At 44.7% G+C, this 15180-nt stretch overlaps 1 pseudogene; it reads left to right on the plus strand.

Annotated features, from left to right (window-relative positions):
• The first annotated feature begins 2335 nt into the window (after positions 1-2335).
• On the plus strand, positions 2336-10568 carry LOC136539299 (CSC1-like protein At1g32090; annotated as a pseudogene).
• Positions 10569-15180: the final 4612 nt, after the last annotated feature.

Genomic DNA, 15180 nt, shown 5'->3' on the forward strand with positions numbered 1-15180 from the left:
ACATCAACGTCCTAAACCGGTCACCTTTGTTCACTGAAGTACTTCAAGGAAGAGCCTCAGAAGTTCATTTCACGATCAATGGAACTGAGTACAACATGGGATATTACCTAGCAGATGGCATTTATCCCTAGTGGGCAACATTTGTAAAAACAATACCCTTGCCTCAGTGTGAGAAAGACAAACTGTATGCAGAGCATCAAGAGGGAGCAAGATAAGACATGGAGCGTGCATTTGGTGTTTTACAGGCTCACTTTGTTATTATACGCAACCCATCACGTATGTGGCAAATGAACTCACTTGCTGAAATCATGTATGCATGTATTATATTGCATAACATGATTGTGGAGGATGAGAGGGATTCTTTTAGAGTTCGCTATGACGACAACTATGAGAGTGAATATGACCAGCCCAGCTCTTCATCCACATTGGCTGGATTTTGACATGGGCCTATTCACGGATTTTCAACGCTGCGGGAGGTAAAAGAAAACATTAGGAACAAAGATATGCATCGTCAGCTAAAAGAGGACTTAGTTGAGCATATATGGTAGCGATTTAGACAAAATCAAGCTTAGTGTATTATGTAATTTCTGGTTGTAATGTTTATATTATCTTGCTACAATCGATGTAATATTTGTATTATTATGCTACAATCAGTGTTGTTTACTTAATATCCGATTTCAAACTTCCATTTTAAATCCATCGCAACATACCACTATTATGCTTCCACACTTCCAATTTGCAATATCATCAATACTTTTCGTCAACAAGAAAGGGATTATTTGGAGGACACACCTGGAGCTGGGCTCGGTTAACTGCGGCTCCCGCCCGAGCATCGTCGAGAGCTGTCGCAGCTACCGTCGGTCCCCGCGGCGAGGCTTCCACTACTGGCAGCCATCGCGGTGGGGCTTGCGGCGGCCCCTGTCGTGCAGCTGATGCCAGCGCCTGCGATGTGGCTAGTGGTGCCCCCTGCTGCGCGGCTGATGCCGGCCCCCGCGGCCTGGCTGGCAGCGCCCCCCGTGATGTGGCTGGTGGCGGCGAATCGCGGCGTGCTGGCGGCCGTATCGGCGGCGCGGCATACCTTGACCTGATTGACCATAGAGTGCTATGGATTCATGATTTGGAGGAAGGCATGCTTGATTTGGGGATGGAGAGATCGATTCACGCGGTTCCAGGGGTCGATTTGGGTGGAGACGGAGAGATCGGAGCGGAGATGGAAGGGGAAAAGTCTCTCATGCGTGAAATATCGAGAAGGAAGGGGATGGTTTTGTGGTCGGGGTCCACACACAGAAAGACATCAGTGCCGACGTTGTGGGTATGGAGGAGTTGAGGCATCGGTACCCCATTGCAGGGTTAAATTTTTTTGAGCATTGGTAACGCCGTGGACAGTCTTATAGCAGGAGCGGTTTGTGATCTAGAATACATAGATCATTCCATCACAAAAATTGAATTTCAAATTTTTGACTCTTTGGAGGCGAGAAGAATTACATTCTTTTAGGGATAAATGAAGTATCAAGTTGTTGAATGGTGATCCTAAAATCCAGATGGTTTAAAAAAATCTAAAGAAAAAGGGAAATAATTTTGTTGACAAGTGGCAATAGGTACCCTCTTCTCCTTTGTCCATGATCCCTGGACGTGCGGCCTTGTCTGCGCGGTGTACAGTACAGGTATTGAATAGGCCGTACTTTTTTTAGTCAACTAATAGTATTTTGCTCTTTTAATAAATCAATTAATAGTACTTTTAGTCATGATTTATCAGCTAAACGAAATATAAGAAGTCGATTGGTTGGTTGGAGCACATGGCCGGCCATGCCTAACCGCCACGCCGCATCTTCCCTTTCCTCGGCGGGGAGGGAACGCACGTTTGTTGTGTTGACCCTGCCTGCTTCACCGCTGGCGTCGTGTGCTACTAGTAGTAGTACGTGCTCCATTCCTTTCTTCCACCAGGCAGGCTTATGCTAAGGTTACACAACCAGTTGCGTGATTACCGGGGCCGCTTCTCCGCCCGTGATTGACTACAGATAACCCAAGGCTGGCTGCTTGTTTTACTAGTAGTGTCTTCACAGAGAATTGGACGGGCATGTGACACCGACGCATGTGGGTCAGTTGGTGGAAAGTTCCAAAAGGTTATATGCAATTCGGTTGTGTTGTGAGACGCGCAGACGCAGGGGGGCTCGGTCGGTCGGGGTAACGGGTCGGGACGGCACGACAAAGCCCGCCGCGTGCTCTCCTTGTCATGCTGTTCAGCACTCGCCACTGAGCAGCGCGTTCTTCTCTTTGTCACCTTGTCCCTGGGCCTGCGCGGCGCTGAAGAAGAGTAGAGAGAGCAGGGCAGCAGGACCGCAAGGACATCATCCACGGGCCGCACAGCAAGTCATCAGCAACGCATATATGGCCGTGACCCTACTAGCCAGCACCACGCGACAGCTACTAGAGCTAGGGCCGCCGCGTGCTCCGCGTCCGTTCTGCCTCAGTGCTCCCCGCGCGCGCCGCGCTTCAATTCTGGGCACCAACACACACCGTCGCGGCGCACGCCGCCTCTGGTTTCTGATTTCCTGGATTCCCTTTCCCTCCCTGCATTTGCATCAGGCGGCCGCGGCGACACCTTCCTCTCCTTTCCTTCCTTGCCACCGATCGATCCATCTCTTGTTCGTTCTTCCCTAGTTCCCATCCGGTCTTCCCTTTCGTCCTCCCTCCTTCTCCCTCCCGCTCACCTCCCAAGGCCAAGAGAGAGACAGAGACAAGACAATGGCGACGCTGCAGGACCTGGGCGTCTCCGCCTTCATCAACATCCTCAGCGCCTTGGTCTTCCTCCTCCTCTTCGCCGTCCTCCGCATCCAGCCCGTCAACGACCGCGTCTACTTCCCCAAGCTCTACCTCGCGCACAAGCGCCAGCACGACCACACCGCCCGCTCCGCCGTCCGACGCTTCGTCAACCTCAACATCTGCACCTACATCACCTTCCTCAGCTGGGTGCCCGGCGCGCTCCGCATGTCCGAGATGGAGCTCATCGCCCACGCCGGACTCGACTCCGCCGTCTGCCTACGAATCTACACGCTCGGGTACTAGCTATACGCCGCCGCAATTCTCTATTTCTCTTCGCCCGCCCCTCTGCTGCTTCTTCCTTCTTCTTCTACTACTACGGCGATTTTTTTTTCTTGCGAAATCAATTATTACTCCTTCTGCGATTGCAATTCTCGTTGGTCTTACTGCTCGTTCACTCAACTGGGACTCTGCCTTAGTTAAAGTTCATTCAAGGTGCATTTTTTTTCATCTTGTTTATTTGCCTATATGTGTTCGTCTGTGCTACTTACTGCTATCATTTCACTTTCAAGTTTTGGAGTGCCATTCCATTAAATAAATAAATGCATCATTGTTTCCTTCAACGGTTCAACCAAACCACCCACGGCGAGGGGGTGAAGTTCTTAATCTATCTCACTTTTCCCCTCTTTTGCTGAATTCCTGCAAACTGTTGCGGTGTCAAGGATTTTGTTAATGACGGTTTCCAGATTTCCATCGCCAGCTTTGCCTGCCTGGCTGGATGCATATGAGGGTTTGCGTCTGGGCACTGCACTCCTCACAGCAACTTGCTTCTTTCCATGTTTAATTATGGCACCTTTTGGCCGCACTTGTGCTTGTTTCATCGTCTCACGCACAGCATAGGAAGCCGTCATCTTTAGGCACTCTGCGTATTGCTTGCTGAAACAAATAAAAAACGGCATTTTTTTCCTTCCAAAATTAGTTGCTAGATCTTTTCCTTCCAAAAAGAAAATTAATTACTCCTGCCATTTTATTTTAGGGAAATCTTGATAATTATTACGGTTGATTTTTTTAGTCACATACTAATCACTTTCACTCAATCTGCATATCCAGTGATAATGTTGTCCTTGGCACGTTTCGGCTGTAGTGCTGTACTACTGCTTTATCCCATTCAGTCGTGGCGTTGAAAATGGTGTCGTCAAATAATCTTTGATTTGATCCGCACGATTCCTGGCTTTCTTTCAGGAGGACGGCACAAACTTCTGTGGTTTCATTATTGATTTCCTAGAGGCTAGTTGGACGGTTTACTCAGCCCTTGTTTAGTTTCACCCTAACTTCCAAAAAGTTGCTACAGTACCTGTCACATCGAATGTTTGTGGCTCGTGCATGGAGCATTAAATGTAGACGAAAAGAAAAACTAATTATACAGTTTGGTGGGAAATTGCGAGACGAACGTTTTGAGCCTAATTAGTCCATGTTTGAACACTATTTGCCAAATAAAAACGAACATGCTACAGTAGCCCCAAAATCCAAATTCTTACGACTAAACACAGCCTCATTACTACTGGAGTGCCAAACTTTGTGTTTATCCTGCTATTCTATTCCTAGCTAGTGCTCGCCCACTACAGACCAACGCTCTCACGCTTAGGGCACGTACCGCGGTCGTCCTTTCCCCGTCTTTATCTTGCAAGTTTGCAAAAATCCCCTCGGTTCTGCTTAGAGACGGTCTCCCCGTCGTCTCGTGAAGCGACGATGAAGGCCCGTGCTCCGAGGCTCAATCGACAGGGTCAGCTGCGCTGTACGACCTCGCCCCCTCGAGTCGACGGCGTGCTCGGATCCCACGCGGGCGCTCGTGGTCTCGTTTGCTCCTTCGTCAAGTCCGCAGAGACACGAAGATGCCGCGACACCGCTCCTTCGCATCAGTCCGCACCCGCAACGCCTTTTCCCGCAACCTCGCCGGAGCTGCCGCCCGCCTCGCCTCGGCTCCCTACCTCTCCGTGCAGTAATTGACGCCGAAACACCCCGCATCGGAATCGCGGTGAGCTCCTCCGTATTTTCCACCCCTTCTCACCAGCCCCGCGCCCTGTAGCTCAAGTTCTGAGCAGCGCCGGCGAGCAAGCCATGGCACCGTGAGCTCCTCCGCATGGAACAAGCAGCCGTCCGTGCCGAACTTTCTCTTATTAGCTAGTTGACATCATCTCCGACGTCATGCTTGCATTATGGCCGTTTTTCTTTACAAAAACAAATCTAGAAATACACTCCAAATACACCTTTGTCATGGACACGGTTCATGGTGCACCGCTCTCACATCTCCTCCCCGATCCACGGTTCATGGACCGAGTGCACAGCATAGTGCATGCTAATTTACAATATAGCCGCTTTTCTTATATCAAATTAAATCACTGTTGCATCATCCTAGAAGCTTGGATGTGGTCTGAAAACTGAAGCCAAATATGCTATCTGAAAACTGAAGTTTGGGAAATTTTGCTACGTACTGAATATTACTGTTTCATATCAGTCTAAAAACAAGTCACTGCTCTTCATTCAAGCAATAAAAGGGGAAGCTCCTTTGGTACACTGTAACGTAAACGGAACACAATATGACATGAGTTACTATCTTGCCCATAAAATATATCAAAGCTCGGCCAACACAAAGGAAACTTAAGAAGGATCTAATCGAGCACATATGGCAACGCTATGAAAACAAAGGAAATTAGACAAAAGGCGTTGCAACTTGTAATCATGTTTTTAAAAATATTATAATCATGTTGCTCTTATTTATCCTTGATACATTTTCTATCAAATAGCCACATAATGGTATATAAAAATTTATTTATAGTTGATCCTAACTACATGCAAAGCATTAAACAGTTTAGAGATCGATCCCCTGTCTGTGGGTTATATGACCTGTCTTTATACCTGTCTGTACGATAGATTCGAGGCGCTTAGAGACGAACACCTGTCTGTGGGTTGTACATGCCCTCAAGGGCCCGAACATATTTTGTGCCCTTGTCATTGTGATTGTGGCAGCACCAACTGATTCGCATTCTCAATATAGCTGGGGAGTGGGGACCGTTCCTTACAACTGGAGATGCTTTTTCTTGTAGCTACTAGTTTGGAAAGCCTGGTCGCACGTTGGTTTCAGCCAGTCAACAGTGTTTTCCTCTCCAACAAACCAGCACCAACTGGGTTTATGTTAAAAAAAAAACAACCAGCGAACAGGCCGTTTCAACGAAAATTCACTCAAAAGGTTTCCCTATTTGGGGTGCAACTTTGACCAAAGAAGGCATGATCCAAAATTTCATTTCAATGGCCGTCCTTGCCTTGTCGGTTCTCTACTAGAAGTACAACTACTACTACTACTACTACAGGCTAAACAGAGAATAATTCAGCCACAGCACTACCACATAGCATTCAATTATTTTACTCTCAGCCTTCTACTTCACGTTTAGCCGCATGGGCAATGCTTTGAATCTACACAAGATGTGTTTGGGTAATTTCAACCAAAGTTGCAAAGGCTGTAATGTTGTGGCCTTTGCCTCTTTTCCCCTTATTTTGCAATGACAAATAAGGGATTGCTTCTGCCAAAACGAAAAAAAAAAAGACTGGTCTCTATGGCAATAAGAGATTTATCGGATGACAAAATTTTGCATTGACAAATAAGGGATTGCTCTAAAAAGGCATCAATTATCTGGCAGCACAATAAGACAGGTTGCCCTCAGTGCAGCATGCTAACACATTTTTTTCTGTCTCCTTGGCAGCCTCAAGATATTTTTGCCCATTACAACTCTCGCCCTTCTGGTTCTTATTCCAGTCAACTGTATCTGGCGGCACATTACTTGATCTAAAAAAGGAAGTTGTTTTCAGCGATATCGATAAGCTTTCTATATCAAATGTTAGCCCTGGATCCAACAGGTATGGATCTTATGAACTCTTAGATTTTTTGGCTGTTCCTTTATACTCATACAATGTCCAGAACATTTTCCATGCCTGTTATGCTTTCAGTTTTGTTTTGCATGTTGTGACTACTCAGGGCTATCTGACCATTGTCATTGCAATTCATTTCAGATTCTTTATTCATCTCTTGATGGCATATGTGTTCACATTCTGGGCATGCTTTATGCTGTACAAAGAATACAGCAATGTAGCATTTATGAGATTGCATTTCCTGGCTTCCCAGAAGCGTTGTGCCGATCAATTCACTGTAAGTACAATGACAAAGTATGATGTGATATACTAACCATATATATATGGACCATGTTCCACTGCATTTGTGATGAATAGCTAGGAAAAGCGTAGTTGAACACAGAACACATACCCTAGTGCGAATTTGCTGAGCGGAACATGTACCAAATTCGTGCTATAACTTAATATATTCACATTTAGAACTGAGATCCTTAAGTTATTTCTGCAGCATTTGATTTTTTTTTGGCAATTCCAGGTGATTGTTAGAAACATTCCTCGCGTCTCAAGCCATTCAACTTCTGAAACAGTGGACGAGTTCTTCCGAAGAAATCATCCAGACCACTATCTTGGTCAGCAGGTACATGGCCCTCTCCTTTGCTTACGTCTCCTTCACCTTGCATTTGGTCAGGCATGATTATCTTACATTCTACTCAGTTTTCAACCGATAGCAAATTTTGGTTGTTGCGAATTGTGGTGGTTACTGAGGCAACCTTGCTTTCTATGATTAGCCTGTTTACAATGCAAATCGGTACGCTAAACTCGTGAAGCAAAAGGAGAGGCTTTCAAAACTGGTTGGATTACTACGAGCTGAAGTTTGAAAGGCATCCTGAGAGAAGACCAACAGGACGGGTAACTTTTCCAACATTGATTCTATTCTCTTTCATTTGCTGGCGTACCGAGTTCTTCAACCGTACCCATTCTGTAGTTTGTTTTCAAGAAATGGCTCAGCATGTTGTTCTTTTCCTGTGTTTCAGACAGGATGCCTTGGTTTCTGTGGCAGGGAAGTGGATCAAATAGACTACTACCGGGCTAGAATCAGCGAACTTGAGAGGAGGGTAAGTCTGCAGTTCTTGATCTTATGATTCATCGTCAGTGATATTTGCAGATGGCATAAATAAAGCCTTTTATTTCTTCTATGTACAATTTTAACACAGGCTGTTTATTGTCTTGATATTTGCAGATGGCATCAGAGCGCCAGAAAGTTCTCAATGACCCAAAAGCTGTTATGCCAGTTTCCTTTGTGACATTTGACTCGAGATGGGGTGCTGCTGTGTGTGCACAGACACAACAGTCAAAGAACCCAACCCAATGGCTGACTGATTGGGCTCCTGAACCGCGGGATGTTTATTGGCAAAATCTTGCCATCCCATTTTTCTCTCTCAGTATCCGCAGGTTTCTGATATCTGTCGCGGTCTTTGCTTTAGTGTTTTTCTACATGATCCCCATCGCGTTTGTTCAATCACTTGCCAATCTCGAGGGTCTTGAAAAAGTTGCTCCTTTTCTGAAGCCAGTAATTGAAGCGTAAGGTTTCTTTCTCTGTACATTCGTTCTCTCCCTGATTCAAATAACTCTTGACTGCTACTTAGTAGGTCTATTCCCTGCTTTCTCATATGCTTTCTCATTTGACTGCAGAAAGGTGGTGAAATCTTTCCTTCAGGGATTTCTTCCTGGTCTGGCTCTGAAGATTTTCCTCTATGTCCTCCCTTCAGTTCTGCTAATCATGTCAAAGGTTGAAGGCTATGTCTCTTTATCATCGCTGGAAAGAAGGACTGCTTCGAAATATTATTACTTCATGCTGGTGAACGTATTCCTTGGAAGCATAATCGCTGGCACAGCATTTGAACAGCTATATTCGTTTCTTCCACCAGCCTCCTACACAGTAATTATCTTCAGACTTCATTTTTAACTCCCTGCATATTTATGAATCTAAAAGTTCTTTTTGCTTTTTATTCGATTTACGCAAAACTAGTAAATGCTTGTTAACTTTTCAAAGATGTCTAATAAAGAGTTACGGGAATGCACAGTCATAACCTACAAGACGGCATATTCTTTGTGCAGAATACCGAGGACCATCGGGGTAGCTATACCAATGAAGGCCACATTTTTCATGACATACATAATGGTTGATGGCTGGGCTGGTATTGCTAACGAGATCCTTCGAGTGAAGGCTCTGGTGATATACCATCTGAAGAACATGTTTATCGTGAAAACGGAGAGGGACAGGGAGAGGGCGATGGATCCAGGCAGCATAGGACTTGGAGAAAATCTTCCATCCCTTCAGTTGTATTTCCTCCTCGGCCTCGTATACGCCTGTTGTCACCCCCTCTTCTCCTGCCATTCATAATCGTCTTCTTTGCCTTTGCTTTCCTCGTCTACAGACACCAGGTTAGTTAATCTTGTTGATGATACTTTCACCTTGTGATGACCCTAGAGTCGAGTTTCACTGAACTCCATACTTCTTCCTCTTTGGTTCATTGTTGGCTTCAGGTGCATTCGCGGATAATAGCTAGCCTGCTCATCTCTCATGTAACTCTGTTTGGGTTGATGAGCACAAAGAAAGCTGCGTACTCCACCCCTCTGCTCATCTTCCTGCCACTGCTGACGATCTGGTTCCACAAGTACTGCAAGAGCCGGTTCGAACCAGCTTTCAGGAAGTATCCTCTAGAGGTGAGCCATGAGCCAGTCTGTGCTATGTCTATGAGACAATGAGAGCAACCTCTGATTTGTACTAATGTTGGTAATTCTGTTGTCTTGCCAGGAAGCAATGGCGAAGGATACCATGGAGCACACATCGGAGCCTAACCTGAACCTGAAATCCTTCCTGGCTAACGCTTACCTGCACCCCATCTTCCACCTTTTCGAACAAGCAGAGAAAGAGGAGGAGATGGTGGAGGTGAGGGTCGACAAAATCATCAACGTGTACAATCAGGAGTATGAGAGTGCCGCTGCATTCTGGCCTCAGGTGCATTCGCGAATAATAGCTAGCCTGCTCATCTCTCATGTAACTCTGTTTGGGTTGATGAGCACAAAGAAAGCTGCGTACTCCACCCCTCTGCTCATCTTCCTGCCACTGCTGACGATCTGGTTCCACAAGTACTGCAAGAGCCGGTTCGAACCAGCTTTCAGGAAGTATCCTCTAGAGGTGAGCCATGAGCCAGTCTGTGCTATGGCTATGAGACAATGAGAGCAACCTCTGATTTGTACTAATGTTGGTAATTCTGTTTTGTCTTGCCAGGAAGCAATGGCGAAGGATACCATGGAGCACACATCGGAGCCTAACCTGAACCTGAAATCCTTCCTGGCTAACGCTTACCTGCACCCCATCTTCCACCTTTTCGAACAAGCAGAGAAAGAGGAGGAGATGGTGGAGGTGAGGGTCGACAAAGCCGAGAAGCAGCGGCATCGCCATGAGGAGGATGAGACTCAGGTGAGGAGCTCATCGCAGTACCGGGAGGAGACTCACTTCAGGAGCACGCACGAGGCGCATTACCACCACGAGGAGAGCCATGTCAGCAGAAGCACGCAGTATCATGAGGGGATCCACGTGAGGAGCGACACGGATTCGCCGTCGCCACCACACTTCGTCTACCACTACGACATCCAGCCCTGATGATGCTGAAAAGCAGCTGTCTCTAACTTTGTTTTCCTGGGTATCTTGTGAATGCTTCTCTTGGCTAACCTGTTCCCCAGAGGTTGCTAAAATTGCTGATGATTGATGAGTTGTTGGGTGTACATGCAGGTGTAGTGTGGTAGTGACTGTAAAAATTCTGGTGTGCCATGGGACCTGAACATTGATTCCATGCAGAAAAAAAAAGTGGAGGAATCAAGTTAAGTATTGCGTGGTATATATGAGAATGTCTCGCGCTGAATCTTCACAATTCGTTTGAACCACGAAAAACGAAAACATAATAGTGTTTGGAGATTAAAAAAAGGCGTGATAAAAATTTAACAGTCTGGCACATTGGAGAAAGTGTTGGAGGTCTTTCATGTGGAATTCATTGCCTGTATGCAAGCCCTGCAGAGAGCAGCAGATATGGGCGTCGGAGATAGCTCCTGGAGACTGATGTCGTCATGGTCAAACATGCAGCGACAATGGTCAAGCTTTGATCGATGTTCGACAAGTGGCCTAGCCTAGGAAGGAATCTGGAAATGATAGCATATAGTTTAGAAATGTTTTGATCCCCTGCATGTCCCACGAATGTGGAACCAAGTAGATCATGATGATCTCTGAAAGTATATTCCAAGTTGTATTCTTAGGTTAGAGCGTCTCCGAGAGTTTCCAAACTTTGTTCACTTTGCAAATTTTTTTGAACCCGATGAATAGTACCATTTTCGTCTTATTTGGCAAATATTGTCCAATCGTGGACCAACTAGGCTCAAAAGATTCATCTCGTGATTTCCAACTAAATTGTGTAATTAGTTATTTTTTTTACCTACATTTAATACTCCATGCAAGCGGCTAAAAATTGATGTGATGGAGATATAGTGAAAAAACTTGGAATTTGGATGGCATCTAAACGAGGCCTAGATTTTTTAGCAAGATTAAAAACAACCACTCTCTGACAACTCCCTATCTCAACTTCCAATCTTTCTGCACTTAGAAAAATCAATCCAATCATGTGGAAATATGCGCACGTATTGACATGCCAATCTGGAGGTGGAAGGATGTGAGAGATTAAAGAGTAGGTCAGGGTTTCGAATGCAAATGTACAATAGAGAAAAGAAAATATGAAAGTGGTTGGAGTGATTTAGAAAATAGTTTGAGATTCCCCATGTAAAATTGTCTTTTATATTTTAGGAGTAAGTTCTAGAAAGTGTTGGAGGAACACAACAAATATGCTCTCAATTTTTAGCCACTTGAAAAACTCAATAATTTTCTAATTAACTTTTTGGAACTATTGGAGATGCTCTTACCAACGATTTGGCACTGGCATCTGAGTAATGAAATTTTCTATTTAAAAAAAATAGATTGATATATATACTCGACTTTAGTGGTGTCAATCGGCCATCACCTTTTATAACAAACATGCTCACGTATTGCAATGACATACAACTTCTTCACTTAAGGCTTGAAGATTTAATGATCACACCACACCTTCCAATTTATCTTAAAATCAGACATTATACCGTACGTGAACGCAAGTTGCTATAATTCGTATGCCATAGGGAGCTTAGAAATTTATCAGGTGATCGTGATATGTTTTGCAATTTATCTTTGGTTCAGACAACACAACATGCCGAGCTTGAAAATTTATTCAATTATCATGTTATGTCTTTCAATTTGTTTTGGATTCAGACAACACAACATGCTTGGTCACGCTGTTCTAACTCGACAGATATAATACCTGGCCTATGAATTATAGCTTCTAAACACTAATTAAGCAAAAAAGACCAGGTTTTCTATCTATCTCATCTCACGTTTAGGCTTAGCCAACATAGTATCAAATGGTGGCGCTATTTTTTATCACTTTCGTAGCGTTTAATCATTCTTTCATCCTATTTTAAAAGGTTCTATGCCACTTGGCTTTGACATTAACATGTGAAACAATATCTCGGACATTAACCGGTGAAATGATATCTTGTGTTTCTGGATCATGTTGCTAAATTACATAAAATTGGGCTCGACTAGGTACTTTTAGTAAGAGGTGCTAAAACACATTGTGCAAGCAGGAGCCGTGACGACATCTAACAAAGAACCACAACACATACAAGACATATACCATGACGATACAAAAACACGTGAAGGGGGAGCCAGGGAGAGAAAGACTCAACACCTTTAGGATTTTGCTACTGCCCCACAGAGGCCAACGACATCTACTTAGGGCTTTTTTGGAACAAAGGAATCCAAAACATAGAAATAGAGAAAAACATAGGAATAGAGAAAAATATATGAATAGGATGGAGTGAAAAGTGAAAATCTACGGGATTCCAAAACACATAAATATGAACTATAGGCTGTTTGGATTGCAGGAATCTATAACATAGCAATCGTGAGACATAGGCTAATAGAAACTTATTACATTCAAATTAACAAGAACAAAAGATTAAAGATGGCATTTGTTGCCCTAAAAAACAAAAATATTATTCTCTCTTGTGAGACCCTTACATGTGGGCCCTATAGTACGGTTTCTACGCCATCTACAACCTTTGGCGCCACACATCCTCCTTATCCACACACGCAATGCACCTTCACCCCCATCTCTCTGAAGCTCCTTGAAACAGACCTCGCGCGCCCATGACCTCTGAATCGGTGAGGCACACAACAATAGATATTTCGGCACAGCTAGCGCCCGGACGTTCGGATGCCCTCCTCCCTGCCTGCCGCCACCTCGGACCCCGCCCTGGCTGCTGGCTACCTCACCGGCCGCCCACCCCAACCGCTCTTTCCCCGCCTCTCCTAATCCCAATCCGTCCGAGACTTACCTCCTCCTCCCTGCCTGCCACCACCTCGGACGCCACCCTGGCCGCCGGCGATCTCACCGTCGGCCACCCAACCCCGCAGCTCCTTCCCCACCCTTCCCTAACCACAATCTGCTAGTGACCTAAGCTTCCTGTCACCCCCACGCGCCGGCACTGCCCACCGGTTGTCTGGCCCTGCTCGCTCGGCGGCGCCTCTGCCGCTGATCGAATTGTCGCCACCTCCTATCCGGCCGCCGCCCTCGGGCCCCTCCCTTTCTAAGGCTGCCGGGTATTGGTGTTGGTGGTGCTAGCGACGCATAGAGGCCTACACTAGCGTGCTTGCGGTTGTGTCCAGAGGAATGTAAGCTCCCCCGCGTTGTATCGTATCGTAGGTATTTATTCCTTCTTGCTTTCTAGATTGTGTTCTTGCTCTCTCTCTCTCTCTCTCTCTCTCTCTCTATAGTAGATTTGGAGTTCGATTCCTAAATTAGCTCAAAAATTTTGGTCGGAGCTTGCTCAAGTGGAAGTGGGATTTCATTTTCCGTCTATAATTTTTTTTATTTCCTCGTCTTACTCAGGCTAAACTTTCTTTCAGCTATGTAGTACGTTGTGACGAAGAAGAACAACATAAACTTGATTAGCACATGCATGTGGGAGCAAGCGTTGGAGGAAAAATTCCCTTGGCTTGGAGTGGATTTTTCCTTTCCTCCAAAAGGACAACTCCCATTGCCTTTCATCTAAAAAGTTTCTCTCCAATTCCTTTATCCCAAACGCGCCCATTGCTTTCCTTTCATGTGGAATGGAAACCTTCATTTTTCCTCAAATCTTCCTCTATTCCAAACGGCCCTTGTCTAGAGGCCTATGTGGATACAAACCTACTTATCCGAACCTAGAGATAAGAGTTTGTCTACTGTATAACCGTATGTTTCAGCCAAAGCTAGCATATCGTTGTTGGCTGCCTAAAAAACACACGAATTCCAACAGACAAAAAACCATATGTTTTAGGAGAAGCTAGCACATGGTTGTTGGCTGCCTAAAAATACACAAATTACAACAGGGAAAAAAACCGTGTGTTTTAGGAGAAGCTAGCACACAAATCCCATCAGACAAAAAAAGCCCACGCAGAGCAGATCTAGATGCAATTTCTATGCAGTTGAGAGTAAAATAGTAGAGCTCAACAACTACGGAGCCCATAATAAAAGCCCAAAAGCAGAAATCGATAGGAATATATCAGATATACTTGGGAAAGAAGAAAACAAAGAAAACAGATCTGCTCTGTGTGGAAAAGGCTCTGCTCTGCTCATGCGGAGCAGGGGAAAGGGGCAGAAATATGATTGCAAACAAGAACAACATGAAATTTGAAGAACAAGCACCAGAAGTTTGATTCATACCTCATCAGCCAAGGTTAGTAGACTAATCTTTTGAATCCAACTTTCTAGTATTCCAATTTCTCTAAAGAAGCAAAAACGAAGAAATTAGCAGATCAGATGAGAAAGACTAGGAGAACCTAGATCCATGGAATATGTAATCATGAGACCTTACACATTTAGGATGGCTAAGATGGCCTGCTGCTTGTGCTTGCTCCAACAGTAGGTTGCTAACTTTGCACAAGGAGCAGATCCAGCACATGGGGGTTGTAATTATGGTCTAAAGGCTACAAACAAGCCTATTTCAGATCCTGCTAATTTCCTGCATTGCATGACACAATAGAGAGCATGAGATAAGAGCAGCATGTACCAGCAATCCAACTATTTTAGATGCTGCTAGCTTTTGCAATTAGAGCACCCAACTATTCAGATCCTGTTAGCTTTTGCAGAATCTTAGATGCAAATTAAGTGTAATGCATTATATTGATAAAATTATAAAACACAAATATGAAAATTGCATATTTCAAATAGTGAAAATAGTATGTGTTCTTAATGCAATTAAACTGTAAATGTATATCAATACATATACATTATGGTGGAGCTCATGAATGTGTAAATAGAGAGAATGACAAACTGCTCAACAGCCACACAAGCATGACCAAAAACCTTGATGACACATACTGTATATAAT

This window comes from Miscanthus floridulus, chromosome 1 (assembly GCF_019320115.1).
Source record: "Miscanthus floridulus cultivar M001 chromosome 1, ASM1932011v1, whole genome shotgun sequence".
NCBI lineage: Eukaryota > Viridiplantae > Streptophyta > Magnoliopsida > Poales > Poaceae > Miscanthus > Miscanthus floridulus.